Genomic DNA, 21,659 nt, shown 5'->3' on the forward strand with positions numbered 1-21,659 from the left:
TTTTCTCTCAAACATGTCCACACTGAGGCTTCAGTAATTCATCAGTTACAGCATAAGTTCTCCTACCCTACTTCTGGGTCCAGCAGCAGGCTTCTGTTCCTGAACTTCTGCTCCAGTAAGCTGTGATTTTTTGTATTTGCCTGCATCTCCAATTTTGGGGGCAACAGTTTTCTCTGTGACCTAAATTCTCTGACAGATCTATGAAGAGTTTTTGATTTTCTGTTTGTTCAGCTTTTATCTTGTTGTGAGGATGGGAGTGGTGACTTCCAAGCTCCTTACATGCTGGACTGGAAATCAGAAGTCTATCCCTTTACTTTTAATCTATCTGTGTCTTTATATTTAAAGTAAGTTTTTAAAAAGACAACAAGATTATTGGGACAGTTTAATCAATAACAACCATATTTGTTTCTGTTTTCTATTCATTGTGCTTGTTCTTTGTTTCTTTAAAAAAATCTGTCTCTCTTTTTTTATGACCAGCTCAATATTCTGGTTGTAATTGGGGATTTTATATGATTCCATTTTCTCTCCTCTTTTACCATATCAATAATGCTTCTTTTTAAAATTTATCTAGTGATTGTCCTAGAGTTGCAGTATATCTAAGTCCACTTTCAAATAACACTATACCACTTTATGGGTAGTACAGGTACCTTATAAAAGATTATTCCTGATTCCTCCTTCCTGTCCCTTATAACATTGTTGTAATTCTTTTACTAATTCACAAGCTATAATAATCACCCAACACATTGTTGCTATCATTGTTTTGAGCAAAGAGTTATTAGATCAGTTAAGAATAGGGAAAATAACAGATTTTATGTTGCCTTCGTTTTTTCCTTCTGCAACACTCTTCTTTATGTAGCTATGAGTTTCCAACCTATATAATTTTCCTCCTTTCTGAAGAACTTCTAACATTTCTTGCAATGCAAGTTTATTGGCAACAAATTATTTCAGTTTATGTTTGTCTGAGAAAGTCTATTTCTCCTTCACTTTTGAAGGATATTTTTGCTGGATACAGAATTCTAGGTCGGTGGATTTCTTCTTATTTTTTTAACGCTTTAAATATTTCACTCCATGCACTTCTTACTTGCATGGCTTTTGAAAAGAAGTCCTATGTGTTTCTTATCCTTTTTCCTCTATAGGAAAGATGTTCCTCCCCTCACACTCTCTTCCCCCAGCTTCTTTCAAGATTTTCTCTATGTCTTTGGTTTTCTGAGTTTAAATATAATATGCCTAGGTGTATTTTTTTTGGTATTTATTCTGGTTGGTGTTCCTGGGTATGTGGCAGCTAAAACCAAGCTGGTAGCCATGAGGGGTGGGGAGTAGCATTAAATATATGACAATTTAGAAAGATGAGTCAATTGAGCAAAATACAAAAGAAGAAAATTTCAACATACTACAATCTCTTCATTCAGAATGAAAACTCTTATTACCAGTTGTACATATTTCTTAATTTTAATATATATAAAATATTTTATTTGCTAGCCTGCCTTATCACTTATTATAAACATTTTTCTATTTAGATAAATTTTATTCTAAAGCAATTTTAATAAATACATAATATCTGATTATGGGCTACACCAAAATTTACTTAACCCATTCTCTTCTACTGGACATTGAAGCTATTTTCAATTTTTCATTGTTTTATGAACACTTACTGCAATGTTTATTCTATTAGCTAGATATACACAGTCTCACTTAAATAAATAAGACTTTTTATAGCCGGCCTTGTCATCAACGCAATTTGTTAAGAACAGTTTCCTAGATGCATATGAAAGGTTTGCATGTTCTTAAGGATTTTAATATGTGTTTATCAATCATTCTTCAAATTATCTTCCTACCAGCAGTTTATGAATACCCCACAGCACCCATATTAATAACTGTCTACTCACCGCAGAGTATTATCTTTGTGTTTAATCTTTGCTAGGCTGATAGCAAAATAATGTTATCTCATTGTTTTAATTTTTTATTCTTTGGTTATAAGTGCGGTTGAACATTTCCTTGACTACATCGATTGACTCCTCTAGTCATGTATTCTGCCCTTAGGACTGGGGGTACAGTCAGCCTCATCTGAAACAGATGGACTGAGAGAAGGGAAGTGGGGGAGTCTCAGCTGAACATTGAGATATTATTATCTAAGTGCGGCAAAAATGCAAAACTTCTACCACAAAGAAAGCAAATAAACCTTCTCGGCCAGGCGTGGTGGCTCATGCCTGTAATCCCAGCACTTTGGGAGGCCGAGGTGGGTGGATCACCTGAGGTCAGGAGTTTGAGACCAGCCTGGCCAACATGGTGAAATCTCGTCTCTACTAAAATTACAAAAATTCACCGGGCATGGTGGCATAAGTTTATAGTCCCAGCTACTCAGGAGGCTGACACAGGAGAATTGCTTGAACCCGGGAGGCAGAGGCTTCAGTGAGCTGAGATCATGCCACCGCACTCCAGCCTGGGCAAGACAGAGCAAGACTCCATCTAAACCACAACCACCACAACAACAAAAAACAAAAACAAAAACAAAAACAAAAAAAAAACCTTCCCTCTTTCTCTCCACCTAATCAGGCTCACTAAATCCATCTAGGACTCTTTTTCTTATATGTATGGTCCTTGGCTGGCACTGGCAGAGAATGGGTAGCCGGCCTTGTCATCAATGTAATGCCATATGGTACATATTTATTGATTATACACAATGGGCAAGAAGCAACAATGGTGCTGGAGGGGAAGGAGGAGTATATCCAGAGGTTTTACACATGGTTTTGGAAACAACCAAAATTCAAAGCAGAAATTAAGTGAGGACTAAATGCAGGTAAAGTAATCTGAAGAGACAAAATAAACTGGGGTGCAGGCGGGTCATTCAAGGAAAGCTTTGCAAGGCAGCACTCAGGCTGAGACCTCCACACTGAGCTGGTTTTCCATAGGTGGAGAGAATGATGATTCTCTCACATGAGCCCACAGCATTCAATATACTGTTTCCAAATCCTTTCTCGCAGAGCTCCGTGCAAATGACGACTTGTAAATTATAGGGAATTAATTGCATCATTTATATTCCCTGCAGATCCAAGCCAGATCTGGTCTCAGCCTCTTTAAAGCAAACAGCGCCGCCACATTCTTCCCGTATGGCAGATGCCACTTCTTTCAATTATTTAAGCTCATTTGGATGGCTGGCTGGGGCCCGGGCTGCAAGGCCCCAGCACTCTGTGCAGGCCCATTCCTGGGGTCACTGGGGGCAACTGGAAGGCAGGTCAGGCAGCACCAGGCAAGCAGCCCCAGCTGTGTTTGATCTGATTCCAACTGGGAAACACTCTTTAGAAAACAACCTTCCTCGTAGTTACCGTTTTTAATTTCTCCTGAAATATTGACAGGGGAAGGCCCTGGGGAAGAAAAATGAGCCTTGAGAGATTATTCACTGACACAAGGCGCAGTCACGCTCACGGCCAAGCCAGGTTGCCTTATCACGGGCTGCTCTATCCATTCCCCTGCCCAAATTCCCATCAATAACCTGCTAACAATAACAAATTGCTACCTGACACCCTCAACATTCTATTGGGACTAAGCACCTGAAGAGGTGTTTGCAATAAATTGGACTCCTTTCCTTTCCTTTCCTGTTCATATTTCACAGAGTCCACAAATATTTATGGAGTACCTGCTTTGTGCCAGACACTGAACAAGACCAAGAAGGCCCCCTCTCATGTGAGGCTGACATTCTATGGAGGGGCCCATACCCAAGCAAAGAAAAATAAACTCAGCATCTCAGACAGTGGACACAAAATGGGGTCACAGAAGAGGACCTGACTGCGAGGGAGCTATTTCCTACTGAGTGGTCAAGGTTGACCTCTCAGGAGGGAACATCTGAGTCATAATTTGAATGAAGAACAGGAATGAACTATGTGAAGAGCCAGGGGAAGAACATTCCAGAAAGAAGAGACAAACCAGGAATGTTGGAGGCGCAGAGAAGCCCATGGAGCTGAATTGCTGTGAGCCAAGGAAGGGGTGGTGGCATCTGAGTACATTCTGTCTCCCGGCCCTGCTCCTTCTGCCATCTTCCCTCCTCCTCCCTCTAACCCCTTTCCTCATCCCTGTCCCCTGTCCCTTGCTCAAGCCAACAAGATTTCTCTCCGTCAGCTCCTCATTCTGTACCTTCCAAACTCATAGACTTCTGGGAGTCCAGGATATTGTGTTTTTTTGAAAGTTTGACTCTTGGCAAAGAGCCAGTGCTATTTCCATCTTGTGTGGAAAATATAGAATTACCGTGAATTATATTGAAAAATTAGATTCATTCACTGCTGTGATAATTTATCTCCCAATCTGTCTCAGAGAGTTAGCAGCTGGTGAGAAAATAAAATGTAATTTAGGCAAAAAAAAATCTCACTTTTAATCTATGTCTGGCAGGGAGAGAGGCTATTAAGTGAGTTTACTATTTGCCAATCAGGTGGTTTTCCTTAGCACACCCTCAAATGAAATGTTGTGATAGAGACTAATGGGTAGCTTGCTCTCCTCAGATGGGCCTTGCCAGCCGTGGGCTGTGAAGTCAGGCCCCGCTTAAAATGCAAAGCTTCCTAACCGGGGGCTCCTCCCAGGGTTCATCTCCTGAGATCCTGTTGGACTTGCTCCTGTAAGAGGATGCACTTTATAGCACTGGGGTTTTCCATGACAGTTTCTGCCTTGAGAAAGGAGGAGAAACAGCCCCCAGTTTTAAGCCTTATTGACTTAAGGTGTTTGAAATATTCCTCTCCAACTGGTAATCGTGGCCATTTTTCTTCTCTGGAGTGCCTGATGATGTGCCCTGCAATGGTCCTGACATCATTGCATGAGTCAGAACACTGAACTAATCATGCTTTGCCCAGACCGAGTCCAAACCTCCCCGCATTGGTGAGTCAGCCCCTCACAGGAGAGGCTACTCCGGAACAGCAGGCTTTAAGTGATAACCAACGTCCATTCCCCCACAGCATCCCGTAGTGTCAGGGCAGGCTTCTCCCCCTCCTTGCAAGGGATTCTGTCTTCTTGAAACAGAGCAACATAGGGTTAATATGACCCACTTGCTTCCTGGGGAATGAATTTTCTGGGTAGCAAGGCTGGAGGGGTGGAGATAACAATTACTGCTTTCCATCCTACCTAGCTTAGAATCCTACATCCTTGGGAAAACTGAGGCGCAATTGAGCGAGAATGTCCTAGACTGGAATCTGGACTCTAAAGATGTAGTGGAGGTTCTGCCATTTGCTCATCATATGACCTTAGGGGAAGTCTCTTTACCTCTCTTGGCTGGAGCTGCCTCATCTATAAAGTGAGGAGCCTGGGCAAGATGGGCAAGGTCCCTTCAGCTCAGAGTTTGTTAATCTGTGAATTTGTTATTTGGGCTACACAGATGTGTGCCCAGCTCCACTCTGTACATGCCAGGTGGAGCAGAGACCCTGCATCTAAGCTTGAGCCTCCCTGGGATACTTGCTCAAAGGACCCTAACTCAGGTGACTTCAGGGAATGGAGGGCAGGTTCTAATTTGGGAAGGGTGCAGAGCAGAGGGGATCATCAACTTCTCGTGGGTGACCCACATACTGGGTACATCTGATGAGATGTCACGCTGTGGTGATGGTTTCCTCAAAGCCGCTGGGAGAGTAGTAACAGGGAGCCTGAGTGTGGAGGGCCTTCCTAGAAGTCACCTGGCCCATCAGATGTCACTCCAGGCAGAACTGTGCTTCATCCATCTCCCCAATGATCTCACTGACTTCTTGAACATGACCTATGAGGCCAGGCATAGAGAGGAAGGGTTTGATTTAAATTCAGCTTGAACTTCCAGGAAAGCCAGAGCTCTCATCACAGATTCCACCTGCCTCACCTCCAGCCCTCCACCCTGGTCAGGTTAAAACTACTGGTGGAATATAAGAGCAGGGGAGGGTGTACACTGGTGCTGTAACATGGGCAAAGCTGATAAGAATGTTAGGGGATTTTTGAAAGATGGAGGCAGACGAGTTCAGAGGGAATGACGGCAGACTGTTTGCAAGAGAATGGGGTACATCTATTTGCTCATCCAGCCACTCTTTACTGAACACTGCCTATGTGCCAAGCACTGCTCTCAGTACTGGGGATCCACAGAAGAGAATAGGAAGCACAAGATCCCTGTTCTCATGAAGATTTTATTCTAGTTTGGAGAGACAGGCAGAAAACTAATACACAAGTACATAAACAAGATAGTTCAGAATGAGCAGTGCTGTGAGTTGTGATGGGAAACGCACATGGGTAGGCAGGCTACTCCAGGGTGGTTTGGAAAGCTCTCCAAGTGCGGTGAGTTTTGAGCTAATACCTGCATGTCAGGAAGGAGTCAGTCCTGAGAAGGGCAAGGGGAAGAATATTCCAGAGAGGTTCTGAGATTGGGGTGGCCTGACATGCGCCCAGTCTATAGAAAATGGATTGGGGGGCTCCCATGAAGTTAAAGAAAGAGATCCTGGCAGAACTCCACTATTATCACCCCTGCCCCCCAACATCTCAGAGGGAAATCCCAGAAGCAAAGATGGTGTGGGCATGCCCAGGGGCATGGATGGATCCAGCCAGGGCTTAGGGAAGTGCCCCAGGGCACAGGGACTCACTGGGCTGGGAGCTGTAGTGACCCCAGTTCCTGACAGGGATAGGGGAAGAAAGAACCACTGCCTCCTGCCTCACCAGAAACAGCCAGGCCACCTCTCTTAGGCAAAGGACCTCACAGCATCTGACTCCCCTATCTCCCTCCTTCCTACCCCAAACTGCTGAGTCTGAGTATGGACCATCCAGTACTTTTTCAGTGAACCTAATCTTCTCTCTTCTCCCTTGTGTCTGAACCTGACAAATTTTAACAAAGACCACCCTGTCAGTCTCAGCCAGAACTTTCCCATGGCAGGGTGAAGGGACAGAAAATAACCAGACATGAGGAAGGAAACTGAAGTTCAAAAGAAGAGGACCATCTGAGACATTGGATAACATGTCTCCCTAAATAGTAAAGTTACTGAAAGAAGCAAGAGATAATTTTAGACAAATTTTAATTGTCCTCTCAAAGAGATTCCAAATGTCATTGCATCTATGAATCTAAAGCAGAAACTCATCCAGAAAGGTATGAAGAGAGGACAAATTAGGACAGACTAGACTAGGAGATGACACAGGGTGAGGGGGAGGAGGCTGGGCTGAATTTTGGCCCCACACTTGTTGGCTCTGTGGCCTTGGACAAGTTCTAGAGCCCATCAATCTCCCATAAATAGGGGATTTCAAATAGCACCTTCTTCATGGAGCATTGCAAAGCTTAAACAAGATAACAATGTGTGAACAGCACTTGGCACAATGTCAGGCACACAAGAAGCACCCAATGCACGTTATTCTTTTTGAGAAAGTTCATGAAAATGGAACACAACTGCTTAATTTAGTAATTACAATGAAGGCAAAGAACAGCAACTTAGATTCTTGAGGAAACCAACAGCAAAGTGGGAGGCAAGAAGGGGGAAATTCTCCCTCATTTCAAAAGAAAAGAAATGAAAGGTGAAAATATTGAGGTTTGAAAAAAAGAGGCATCAATCACAGGGCCGGTAAAATCAAGACAGATATAGGAAGTTGAGTAGGTGAAGCTGGAGCAAATGAAGGGGAATTAATTAATCTGTTTTAGAAAAACAATCGGAACACATTGTCTGCTGTTTCTGCAGGTTGAAAGGACTTACTACACCACAGGAAAGGAAAACAGACTGACAACTAAAAACATCTCAGGGAAAAGATTGAATTTCAGAGAGAAGGAAAATGATTTGCCAAACGTAAAAGAAAATAAAGGAAGTTTATTACAAAGGAAGAAAATCAGACCAGCTTTGGATCTCTCCACAAAAGCAAACACCAGACAAGAAGCAGCAATACGAGAGGAAAAGTGTGATGGAGAATTCTGATTGTCATTCCAGATTATCATTCCTGTGAGGGCAGCAGGGAGGTTTTCTCATACATGAAAGGCTCAGAGTACACTTCCCATGGGGCTGCAATAAAAAGAATCACTTGAAGATATGGCTTAATGCTTAAGAAAGGAATTATAGATAGAATTTAACACTGCGGAAGCCATAATTTAAAGAACCGTAGAATAAACTATGCAATGGAGTCAAGGCAAAATGATGATCTTTAATGGAGTTTCATAATTTGCAATATTTTGTTTAAAAACCATAAAATAAGTTAATGCTAACCCAGCTCTAATAATCTATATTTCTTTTTTCTTTTAAATGAGAAAAGGGAGTAATAGGAGGGAAGCAGAAGTTTCCTAGATTTCTTCTCTTTCGTAAGTATTGATAAAGGTTTCTGACATGAAGTAGAGAGAATAGTCATTTTTAAATTTAAAAACAACTTTTTAGGACAAAAACAGGATATAAACTCCAAATTCCTGAGGCAAAAGGAAAGGCAAATACACAGAAAATGTATTTCCATAGAGCAACCACAAAAAAAATGAAAAAAAAAAAAACAGTAAGCAAGCATAAAAACAAAAGCTTAAAATAACAAAGACACCTTTTTTTATTGTGACAACAGATATAAATGAGCTAAGCTCTCTTGTTAAAATTAAAAGACTCCCAATTAAATGATGAATTGAAGTCCGTCCAAGTTTATATCACAGAAAATTTAAAACCCTGCTCTAGGACATGAAAGGAAGTGAATTAATGTCAAAATATACCATGTTCCTTGATAAGAAGTCTCAACTTTTTAAAGATTTGATTTATTTTTAATTCAAAAATAAAACAAAATTCTAATAAACATTCAAATAGAATCTTTTAAACCATGGCAAAATGAATTTTAAGTTATTCTGAAAAAATAAATATGGGAAAAATCCAAATAAAAATTGAAGCAGTAGAATAAAGGAGGCACTTATTTTTTGATATTAAAAATATTTTAAAGGTGCATTAATTAAGAGAGTATGGTATAGGTGAAAGAATGAAAATATCACTGCAACATACTAGAAACCCTCAGAATAGACCTACATAAGTAAGGTAGTATTTCATGACACTGGGTAAAGAATAGATGATTATCATGCTGAAGTAAATTGCTAATTATTAGAAATTAATAAAATTGATCACTACATCATAACCACTACCTAGATGAAGTTCAAATGTTAAATGTAAAAGATAAAAGTACAAAGTAACTGAGATAAAACAATGGTAAAACCAGGATAAATATTTGCTTGATCTTTGGGTGAAGAGGGGATTTCTAAACCAAAAAGCAAAGGAAGAAAAAAAATGCAATTCCAGAAAATGTAGGACTTGACTACATAAATATTAGACAACAAGTTCTCTTTACCAAGAAGTTCATAAATCAAGTTTAAAGGAGAACAAACAAGACTGGAAAATGATATCAAACACACATGCATGCACACACACACAGGTTAATGTCCTGACTATATAGAAATTAATATCAATTAGGACAAAAGTAAGCACTCAGCAGGAAAAAACTTGACAAAACACACAAACTGATGAATTACAAATAAAGAAACACAAGTGGCAAAGCAACATATGAAAAAAATTCCACTTCACTAGTAGACAAAGATATTCAAATTCAAATAACATGTCTATCAAATTGAAAAAGATTAAAGTACATATATTACTGAGTGCTGGAGAGGGTACAAGAAACAGGTACTCCTATATCAAAACCCTTAAAAATATTTATAACCTTGGGTGTAGATATTCTCTCCCTAGGAATGTATTCTAAGGGAACATTCAGAAATTTCCATTAAAATTAACTACAAGAGTGATCTTTACAGCATTTTTAAGGTGGGTCAAAATGGATGATAAGAGGCAAATCTAATATTTATTTATTGAGCATGTAAAATGGTCAGGCACTCTGCCAAGCCTTTCACATGCATTATCTCATTTTATCCTCAAACAGCCATGTGAGGTACATCCCATTATTATCTCTGTTTTACAGATGAGAAGATAGGGGATTAAAACAACTCAAATGCCCAGCAAAAGAGGATGATTATACATATCATGGAACAAAAATAATATGAATGTAGTAAAGCCATTTAAAACCATATTTCTCAAAGAATACAGACAGACATCACTAAATGTTCACAGTACATTTGTAAGTCTATGTGTGAACACGGTACTAAACATATGGCCATATGATTTTGGAGAAAAGCATATATAATATATGTGTATCTCCCTAGGAAAAAAAGGACAAAGGGATAAAGAAAGAAGCAGAGAAAGAGAGAGAGGAAGAAAGCAAGCTGCTAGCATGGTTTTCTCTATTTAGGTTATAGAATGATGATAATTTCCTTCTTTTTGTCATCCTTTGTCCTCAAATTTTCTTCAATGAACATGCACTTATAGAATAAAATAAAATTTTATTTTAAGGGGGGGATAATTGACGTCATTTTCAAAGGTTTTCTTTTTGAAAGAGAAGAAGGATTGCTTTCAGATTTACGGTCAAGCTCTAATGGTTTATCCAAGGTTTCTGGGGTCACTAAAGTTCTCAAAGCTACCTGATCCTAGAAGAGGAACAGGACTGATTTATTTACCTTGTAATAATTCCACCCTTTGGTCCAGAGAGACTCAGGCTTAAAAGACATTCCTCAGATCACTAAGTTCTCCCTCTGGCTAAGGGTTTTATTTTGAGGCTGAAGCCCCTGTGCATTTTCCCAGCGAAAGATATATGTCCTGATATTCATGGTTGCATATTGATACGTCTGAATGCCTCCAGCTCCACTCCAGCGAGGATAAAAGTGACAAATGCATGGCATTGTCTCCAGAATTTCCACAAATGAATATTTTCACTAATAGGAAATAAAAACCCCCAAGTTCCTGATCAGGTTATTGCAGCAGGTGATTTGGGCTATAGAGAGACCTAAAAGTAGAAGTGGATGTTAGGGTGTCTGTCTAGGCTGGCTGGTTTGGGGCATGCAGCCACAGTGATGACCACAGGCGGATCTGTCACAGCTATTCCTAAGGCCATGGCCCACAGGCAGCAGGTAGGGCTTCATAAATCTCAAGGGGTGGGGGTTCAGATCAGCAAAATTAAAGGCTGCCTCTCTCACAAATAAAGCAAAGGGAGCACAGAAAAGTCTCCTGCTGGCAGTATAGTTGTGCATGTTTCTATTTGATCTTTCCACTCATGAGCTCATGCATTCATTTATTCACTCAAAAACTATTGAACGCTTGAAATGTACCAGGCAGTGGGAATACAGGGATGAATAAAACAGTAAAGTCCCTGCCTGAATGGAGGTTTACACCCTGATGGAATTAGATTTACAATAAACATGTAAACATATAAACAAACAAGTCAACAAGCAAATAAAAATAGATAATTTCAAATAGGGTAAGTCCTCAGAAGAGAATAAAACAGAGTAATGGGATGGGAAGTGACAGGGGGGTTTGTTTTCTAGGGAGGCAGTGAAAGGCCATACCAGGTGACAGTTGAGCTGAAACATGAATGGGCAGCAGAGGCAGCCACTCTAAATGGCACTCAACTTCTTTATTCTCCTTAGCCTGGCTCCACCTACCCACCAAGCCCACTATTCCAGGAATCTTCCCTGGCATTCCCAGCACATACTATTGCCTCCTTCTCAGAGCTCCCAGGCTGTGCCACCAGACAGTTCTTCCAGTGATGTGTGCTTGTGTATGGGAACATGTGTGTATGTGCAATGTATGTGCATGTTCTACCCTTCTGCTAGACTCCAGGGTCCATGGATAAGCTAGCAGTGCATCCTGTGGATAGTGTACAGCTGAAGGGTCCCACTTCTTCCCTGGCCTTGGCCCAGACCCCTGTATGCAGCTGCTCACAGTGTTGATTTACCTGACTCTCCCACAGATGCCTCATGCTTTGAACATCTAGTATGAATGATGAGTTGGCAGCTGGACACTGCCTTGCCTGCAGTCTGATTCTGGTTCTGAGGCTCTATGAAATACATGAGTGGCAATAGTAAGTGATTCTGCTTTTAGCGTTCAAGTGAGAAGCCTGAGGTGTCCAGGGATGCCTGTAGAGGGCCCTGGAAAAGAACATACTGAGCTCCCCTACTGCCAACTTATGCAATAGCTTTCAGCCTCAGCCCCATCCCTTTTTCCTAGTCAGCCTGGACTAGGGATTTTTCTCCAGTTGGATACTTGGCCAAGAGTTGGCCTTTCGGACAATGGCCTCATTCCCAAGGATTCTGAGTAATGGAGGCAGCAGTTTGGGCAGGGGTAAAGAGCCCAGTTGACATTTTCTATCTATCTACTATCTATCTATCTATCTATCTATCTATCTATCTATCTATCTATCATCTATCTATCCTGAGAAAGAATCTCACTCTGTCACCCAGGCTGGAGTGCAGTGGTGTAATCTTGGCTCACTGCAACCTCCACCTCCCAGGTTCAAGTGATTCTCATGCCTCAGCCTCCCGAGTAGCTGGGACTACAGGCACACGCCACTATGCCAGGCTAGTTTTTGTATTTTTAGTAGAGATGGGATTTCACCACGTTGGGCAAGCTGGTCTCGAACTCCTGACCTCAAGTGATCCGCCCACCTTGGCCTCCCAAATTGCTGGGATTATAGGTGTGAGTCAGCGCACCTGGCTCCAGTTGACACTTTCAATATACACAGACATGTTAGTGCCTAACAGTCCCCTGAACCTGCCGGGCTAGCCAGGCTTTCGCTGAGGTTGTGAGAACAAAGCAAACTGAAGCACACAGGTCCCCAGGGGAGGAGATGAAAGGAGTCCATCAGGCTCCATGTAGCCCTTTAGCATTAAACACTGCACTGGCCTCAGCTCTTGATCCAGACTCTGAGCTCTTCTCAAGGTGCCCCAGCCATGTCAAAGAGCCCAACAGCCCACATCTTCACAATCACCTTGCATGAATCAGGGGGATGGGATACAATCATAGGTGTGAGACCCAGGGAAAATTCACTTCAGTTCATCAGCACTTCTGCAATAAGTTCCGAGGCTACAAAGAAAGTGTGTCTGCCTCTGGAGCTACCATCCACATGAGAAGACAGACCTGGGAACCAACAATGCAGGCAGTGCAATGCACTCCTCTAACTGAAGTGGGTAGCAAGTGCACTGACAGCCCAGACAGGCCGAGGAGTCTTCCTCAGGGGATGGGGGCGGGGACCAGGGAATTGAAGACAGAAGAACACCTCTGAGCTGGACCTCGAAGGATGAGTAGGACTTCAAGGAGAGAACAAGAAGGGAAAGAGCGCCTTAGGCACAGGGAACAGTATGAGCAAAGGCAAATAGCAGAGCATGGCAGTTAAGCAGAAGAACTTGAGCCAAAGTGTGAAGGCTGGAACAAGACTCTGCCCCTTACTAGCTGTGCGACTCTGGGCATGTTAACATCTCTGTGCCACAGCTTCTTCACCTATAAACAAAACAATAATAATAGTACCGATTGGATAGGATAGGAGTGGAGATTTTAGAAGTTAATACACATAAAGAGCTCAGAAGAGTGTCTGGCACACAGTAAGCTCTATAGATGTATTAGCTACTGTTGTTGTCATCGACATTGTCTTCGGACAGCTGCCCAGTGTGGACTCAGTGAGGCTGCAGGGGTATGTGTGATCAGATGTAAGACCGCAAAGGCAAACCAGCGTTAGACAGTGAAACTGTGAATCCATTGAGAATTTCAACCCTTCTCTCCCCTGGATGTATTTTCACAAGCAGGCCAGAGGTGCAATTAAGAGGAGGCTTACAAGTGCCCATGTCCTGGACACCTGGAAGGAAGCCCCTCAGAGCAGGAGCCCAGCTTCTCCCTACTCTAACCATTCAGCAGGCTCAGTCTGTACTCCAGAGACCACTGGAGCAACTACAAATGCTCCCGCCTTGGTCACGAGGGCCCGAGAGAGAAAGCACAGATTCATTTGTCCAAACCAGACAGACTCTGGTGCATCTGAAGGACAGCCTGGAGCATGGTGGGGTGAGAGGGGAGAAATTGGGTGGGGTTAGAACCTGGCTACTGAAGGAAATCTGGAAACCTGAGGGCAGGGTGGATTTGGGCCATTAGGAGCCAGTCAGTGGGTGAGCACCAATCAAGAAGTAGAAAATCTAGGATGGGGATCGGCAACCCTAGAGGGAGGCTTTGGCAAGAAGGGAACTGGATGCCAAGGCCTCAGCCAAGTGGCCTGGAGTTCAGCGTGGACTTTGGCCTCAGAGGAGAAGCAAAGCACCTGCGATGCTTCCACCGAATGAGCGGGATGCTGGGGTGAAAGCAAAAAACACCCTTTGCTTAAACTTATCCTTTTAAATTCCACTTCCCTACCTCTTGGGTGAAATCTTCAGCCGATCTCCTAATGTGGGCTGGTCACACCTTTATAATAAAGTCTTGTGGTCACCTTCGGGCACCAAATTATCTGGTTTCAGTAGTTACCATATCCAGTGCAGTGTAGTAGTTAAATCTCAAAGCTGTATTTAAAGTGACAGTTCTTCCCTCTCCTGAGCTTAAGCCTGCTTTGGGGGAGTGGGGGCAGAGGCAGGAGTGCGAGGTTGCTTCTCCATTCCTCTCTTTGCCCATCCCTCCCTCCACCTTCACCCCTCCCCAGGCTGTCAGTGACTCCTCAGGAATAAGCAGGAAGAGGGAGAGAGAGAAAGGTCAGGCCTTACTGGACTGGCAGTGATTGGCATGGATTCTCTATGGGCTTGAGTAATGTACAATGCTAACTCAAGGACCCTTCTTGGGAAAATTCCTTTTGACGATGTCTCCAGACTAGTTGTCTCTGTGAGTCCACTTGACTCCTGGGCAACCTGGCCTCCACGTCACTCTGCTCTGTTGGTATCCCCAGCGCAGCCTCCTTCACCCCATCAGCTGAGCCTTGAGCTTTTGCTTTAAATGAGTGTCAGAAACCAGAACATTGTCTCCCTCTATTTCCAAGGCACACATATCAAGCTTTCCAAGAGGTCCCCTCAGAGCCTCCTTCTCCACTTGGCTTAAGGTGAGGGGGATTGTACCTCCCTTCCCTGTGGGGTGGTGGTGGGCACACAGTTCACAGACAGCTCTCTTTAATAAATCACCCCACCTCTCATCCTCCGGCATTCAAATGTGACCCATTATACCTTTGAGATGGAGGGTGAGCTAAAAATCTCAAAACTGGTTTTGGCCACCCCTTCCTACCTGCAGGTCTACCTGGAGGATCCAGCATGCTGCCTGCCTCCTCTCTAGAGTAAGAGGTCCTGAGGGCAAGGATTGTATCTGGCTCACTACTGTATTCTTATATTCTTGAGCTGCACTTAGCATTTAATTGGTGTGGGTGCAGCATAATGGCCCACAAAATGTCCTAGTACCCGGAAGCTGTGAATATGTTAAGTGACATGGCAAAGGAGAATTAAATTTGCAGGTGGAATTAAAGTTGCTAATCCTCTGACCTTGAGAAGGGGAGAGCATCCTGATTTTTTTCAGGGGGACCCAATGTAATCACTAGGGTCCTTATACATAGAAGAGGGAGGCGGAAGATCAGTCAGAGAGAAATTTGAAGATGCAGCGCTGCTGGCTTTGAAGATGGAAACAAGCCACCAGCCAAGGAATACAGCCTCTAGAAGCTGCAAGAGACAAGAAAATGGATTCTCCTTTATACCCTCCAGAAAGAAATGCAGCCCTGCTAGCCCCTTAATTTTAGCTCATTTAGAACTGCCGACCTAAATAAGTGAGACTCATTTAGAACTTCCGACCTCCAGAACTGTAAGAAAATACACTAAATGTGTGTCTATTTGTTAAAGAAGCTGCAGAAAACTAATACAATTAATGCTCAATAAATGTTGGTTGCATCATGAAACTACATTGAATCAGAAGGTTGCTTAATGCATACGGAATCTGAGCAAAGGAAGGACAAAAATCTGCAGGGTTGTGTCCTCCAGGCTCTGCTGAGTCAGCTGAACCATCCATGGACGCCCCTTCTGCTCACCTCTGTAGCCACGTCAGCCATGCTCGGAGATGTAGCCCATGGACAGTGCTAGATCAACAGTGCCAGTTCCTCGTTTGCAAACTTCTCCCTTTCAGGTCTTCCTGCATATCACTCCCTTCTGCAATTTTGTTGCTGTTGTTTGAAAATTATAGAAGTAATATATGCACCTATCATTTTTTTCTTGCAATTTAGATGAATATTATAGAGTATTATAAACATGAAAATAGATGTCCCCCATCTCCTAACCCCTCATTTCTGATCTTCAGAGGTAAATTACTGCTCTTTCTGTGGATCCTTTGACACTTTTTTCACCTATATCACAGCATACATTTACATAATTATTTGTGTACTCACACACAGAAAGTATTTTGACACAGAATAAATCACACTGTAGATGTTGTTCTGCAACTTTCTTTGTTCATGTAACACTGTATCTTGAATATCTTCTTCTATTAGCACACATAAGTTCACTTCATTCTTCTTAATGGTTGCATGCTAATCCATTGTTTGCTATAATTTGTGTAACCACTGCCATAGTGGCATTTAGATGGCTTGGTGTACAATCCAACAGATTCTTTAATATTTAATTACATTCTTTCAAGACCACATACTCACAGGCATTTTATGACTTTCAAAGGCCCTAAGTGCGCATTTCTGGAGGTTCTACCCCACACCACCTCAAACATATTTAAATATACCCACATCCCACATCAAATATAAATTTTTGCTATAAAAATTGAGGGGATTTTTATGATTTTGCTTTTAAAATAATTTGGCTCTGAGTAACTATTTAACCTGCAAATAGCTTTTAAGTGTAATGACATTTTTATGAATATTAAATTTAACAATTAATGAAGGTGACATAATGCTATACTTCATAGGCATTTACATAAACACATTAATTTTGATTTTGCTGCTTTCTTTTTTCATTTTGAAGTCAATAGTTTCCTTTTTCATGCCTCATATTTTTCTTAGGGCTTTGAGAAGCTTGTAATCCCTAGAGGAGATGACTAGAGTACCCAAGGGGTGCAATAACCCTGTGTACACGACCCCTTGCTGGATGCCTGGGTTTACTCTTGAGGTGAGTGGGTGAGAGAGCTGGGGTGTGCTCAGGGCTGGCTCACCAGGGTCCCCAAGGTGGGTGTTTCCCAAGGTAGCTTGAGGCAGCAGAGCAGGGTGTGAAACTGGAATGGATCGTAAAGAGAAGCCAGCCATAGCTAAGGAGACTAAGGGACATCACCCAGGATTGGTCTTTCATGAAGGAACAAGACAAGTCAGGACTTGGGTGTCCCCAAATTCCTCATGCACATATTCCAAGACTGTTGTCTCCCAGAGGCTTGATTTTATTTGTTGTTATGGGGAGAGTTTCCCTTGTTCACCTCTCAAAAGGTGGCCAAATCTTCAGGGTCTGGAGATCTCTAACTCTGCTCTGATGCTCTGACTGCCCTAAAATTGGAGCAGGCGATTGATTGCTTATGCAGAGCTGGTTAATGGGCAAATGAGGGGTCTCCATCAGGAGGCAAATTTCCCCATCTGCATTGCTGCATGTGAAAATGTCATACTGATCAGAGCAGTAAATGCTCAGGAGGGAAGGGCAACATAATGACAGAGACAATTTGGCATCTCATTTAATTTCCTCACACAAAAAATTAACATTTTTGGAAAGATCAACTTTCTCCATGGAAATTCCTCTCCAATGTAAGCACTTGCTCAATGATGGGCTATTATAAATGCTTATGATCATGAGGATGAGATTTCTATAGCATCTGATGCTGTTATTACTTTGAATGAAATCACTGTGAGGACAATTTCAGGTCCCACAAGAAGCTCTTAGCTTTAAGAAGTCCCTGTGGATCAGAACACAATTTCCATAGCTCAGTAACACAGACAGTGAAGAATCCGGGGCAGAATTATGGGGCAGGGGCACAGGGAGGTGGAGGGTGTGGGATGCTGTGTGACCAAGGAAACACAGCAATGGGTCTAGACTAAGGCTCGTAACTTTTGGCTCCTGGATTATCCCATCTGGGATAGGAAGGAACTCACAATTTCAGGCACATACAGTATTTCCCTAGTTTAATCCTAACAGACTCTGTGGGGCTCTCTGGGAGCCTCCTGCTAGGGTCCGATTGTGCCTACATATTATTTTTCTTGGCAACCATCAATGTGCATCCTGTTTCTCCTCTCCACTCTAGGTCACTATGGGATGACTTCTGATATTCACAGTAGCAAACTGATCAGTTCTTGCAGCATACGGAAGATACCAGTGCTTTAACCAGAGGAACTGCCAACTCTAGATCAAGTTAATGCCACCCAACATCAAGGATATCTACATTGGTGTTTTCTCCTTGTGGGAGAGAATGCTGTGGTCTTCCACTATCATTTTTTTCTCATTGAAAATCTTAAATTTTTAGCTAGACTTATTGCCATCCAGTGAAAAGATTCTACTTCCCAGTAGTCCTTGCAGCTACAAGCAGCTGTGAAAGTAAGTTCTGACCAACAGAATTGAAGCAGAAATGCAACGTGAGACTTCAAAGACATCTTAAAACAATGAAGGTATACCCTTTCACTTCCTTTTCCCTTCCTCCTTACTTTGTCTGGAATGCAGGTGTGATGGTTGGAGCTCCAGCAGCCCTCCTAGACCATGAGCTGGCCTTGAGAATGGAAGTCACCTACTGAGAATGACACAGTCTTGCTCCATAATGACACCAAGGAACCACCACACAAGTTTGTTTAAGCTGCTTTCATTTGGGGTCTTTATATGTAGTTGAAACTTACACTGATACACACTTGTTGCTGTAAAAAGTCCTGGTTCCAAAGCACCTAGAAACCATACAGCAAAAGCACTGTGAAGCTGTTCACTCTCCATGAACGTCCTTTCACCCTGTACCCAGACAGGGGTTCATGAAATTGAGTGGCACTGAGCAATAGATGAGTCACTCTGCTAGGAGCTCCCCCTTCTCATATCGCCCCATGGACCACTCACCACTTTATGCATCTCACCCATTCTTTCCTTGGGGTGATTCACTTCCCAATAGGCTCCTCTGCCCCCCATCAAAATAGATCTCTAGTGGACCAGCCTCAGTATTCATTTGGCTATGATTTAATTTTGGGGTGAATACTCTCCATGATAAAGCTGCAAGTTTTGCTATACTCTTTCCCCTGTAAAGTACATGCAGATCCTACCTAATTTCTGGCCTTCATTCAAGATGCCTTTCTTGGAAAGACCAGGAGAGGGTTAGACTTCTTGTGGGCATGTTGGTCTTCAGCTGGAATCCCAAGGCACAGAGCACTCACGTCACAATGAAGGGTATGACCACATGTGTGGCACTTTCTTCTGTTGTGATCAGGCAGGTTTGACCTTGGGTTAGTAAGTCCCCCTCTGTAGTAACTGTGATAGTTAGATATTTGCTCAACATGTAATTTCTCCTCCACCTTTGTGAGAGGAATATAGCCTCCCACCCCCTTGATGTGAAGCTTGGCGATGGGACTTGTTTGACCAACAGAATCTGGGTAGCAAGGAGCGAGGTCCAAGTGTTAAGATGAGATACCTTAATACTTTTCTGCTTGGCCCTCTGGGAGCATTCAACTTACATGATAAGAACATTCTGAGCTCCAGAATAAGACGCATGGGGCAGAATTTCTTCAGTTGACCTACAGACCTAGGGTCTGAAGCAACGGAACTGTAGCTAATCTACAGACCGGCAGCTTGAAAATAGGTGCAACTCCAAATAAAAGTAATAAATATATACTCCTCCCTTACAACAGCTCTAGTTCCACTAGTTGTACCAATCAGTGACTCCTGTTTTCGGTTACTACATTTGTGGGGGTTTGGACGTAGCATGATTTCAGGAAAAGCTTAGCCAATACAGTGAGAAGTCTCTCTTATGCCTTATAACAGCTCTCAAGTCCTTGGGTGGAAAGACACCTTCAAAATCCACTGGATGTGAATTCAGACTTGTAAATACAGACAGAACAGGCCCCACCCTTTCTCTGGCATTCTCTGTCTCTTGGTTTCTCTCTTTCCTGAATGCGAAAAGGGGTGGCTCCAAAACCCACCCAGAGAAGAGTCTCTTTCCTCTGATTTGCTGCTGTCTCCTTCCAAGACCCAGTGCTCTCATGTTCTCTCAGCAGCAGTAGATTCTTTTCAAACCATCCTCCAAAATGCAGCCAGAGTTGTCTTCTGAGAACAACTAAAATGCAGCCAGAGTTGTCTTCAGAGTGGTTCCTGAGACCATCCTGTCTGATCATGTCAGTCGTATGCTTGCAATCCTTCAGTGTCTCTCCACAAGTATTTAGTGAAAGTTTCCATGTCTTAAGGCACAAAGCTCTTCATGACCTAGGGCTTGCCAGCTCTTACTACTGTTCTCCTTACCCACCGGCCCCTCCAATTCCAGATCTTGCCAGCTCTTACTACTGTTAGGTCTTGCCAGCTTGGTCTTGCCAGCTCTTACTACTGTTCCCCTCATTCACCGGCCCCTCCTATTCCAGAGAGCTCCTCACACTTTCCAGAAGGCATCATGCTGCTCTCTGTCTCCACACTGGTGCACATGCCATTTCCATGGCTTGGACACCCTTCCCTTATTCCCTGGGGTGTGACTGTCTCAAGGTGACAGTGATATGATTGATGGAAAGATGCCAATAGCCACAGGAAAAGGAAACATGTTCCTTTAATATGAAGTAGAAGATACAACTACACACAGACCGACTCATAGAGCCAGGGGTACAGAAGCAGGCACAGTCTAAGAGGGTGTTAGTTAGGATATACTTTAGCAGCTGTAGCAGAGAGAGCTGAATTCCTAATGCATCCATCAGAACCCAGCTCAAGCCTCCCTAAAGCCTTCTTTGGTTTGCTCTGTGGCTCACTGCCCAAGGCCTGATTTAGAAGCCCATTACCTGGGCTCTTCAGAGGCCTATCACATTATCGTGGCACTGGTCTAACCAGGTTCAAGAGCCGTTCTGGGATCTTGTTGCAGCACCATGTTGCAGGTGCTCAATGCTTACTTAGTGAGCACCTGGGCTACTTGAGATGGGCATGGGAAAGGTAGCTGATGTGTGCTGTGACCTGGAGAACAGGTGCTTTCCATAGACTTAGAACTGTGCTCTCTAAACTGCCTCCCTGCCTCTGGGCTTCTCTCCATAATGCAGCCAAAGCGATTTTCTACTGCACAGAGTTGGCCGTGCCACTATCCTTAAAATCTTCCAAGAGCCCTCACTGCTCTGAGGCCAGCAGCTGAACCCTTCAACATGGCTCACAAACAAAGGTTGCCATATTTAACAAATAGAAATCTAGGACACCCATTTATATTTGAATTGCAGATAAACATCAATTCTTTTAGCATAAGTATATCTCATGCAATATTTGAGATATACTTATATTAAAAACAAACTTGTTGCTTATATGAAATTCAAACTGAGTATCTCGAATTGTATTGGCAACCCTGTTTACTTTGTCTATGTCCCTGCTTTTTTCTGCAGCATCCTCTCTCCCTAAGCATCTGCCTCAGACCTACTAAACCTCTTTCTTCCTCTGGACTTTCTATCATGGCGCTTCTGTGAGAATTAAATGATTTAACACATGTCAAGTGCTTAGAACAGTCGCTGTCCTAAGGGACTTACCTGGCTCATGGTGGAAGACATTGAAGTTTCACTGTGATTGTTGTTGCCCACTCCGACGGGCACACCCGCCCCAGTCCCACTGCTCCACTTGGCCAGATTAACTCTTACCCATTCTATAGCAAAGTGGTAATCTCAGATTATCAGCCTCTTCTTTGGGACTCCTTTTCCAATTGTTCCTTGAATGAGATTGGAAGTCCTTGGTGTATACTCCCAAATGC

Source organism: Pan troglodytes, chromosome 1, assembly GCF_028858775.2.
Source record: "Pan troglodytes isolate AG18354 chromosome 1, NHGRI_mPanTro3-v2.0_pri, whole genome shotgun sequence".
NCBI lineage: Eukaryota > Metazoa > Chordata > Mammalia > Primates > Hominidae > Pan > Pan troglodytes.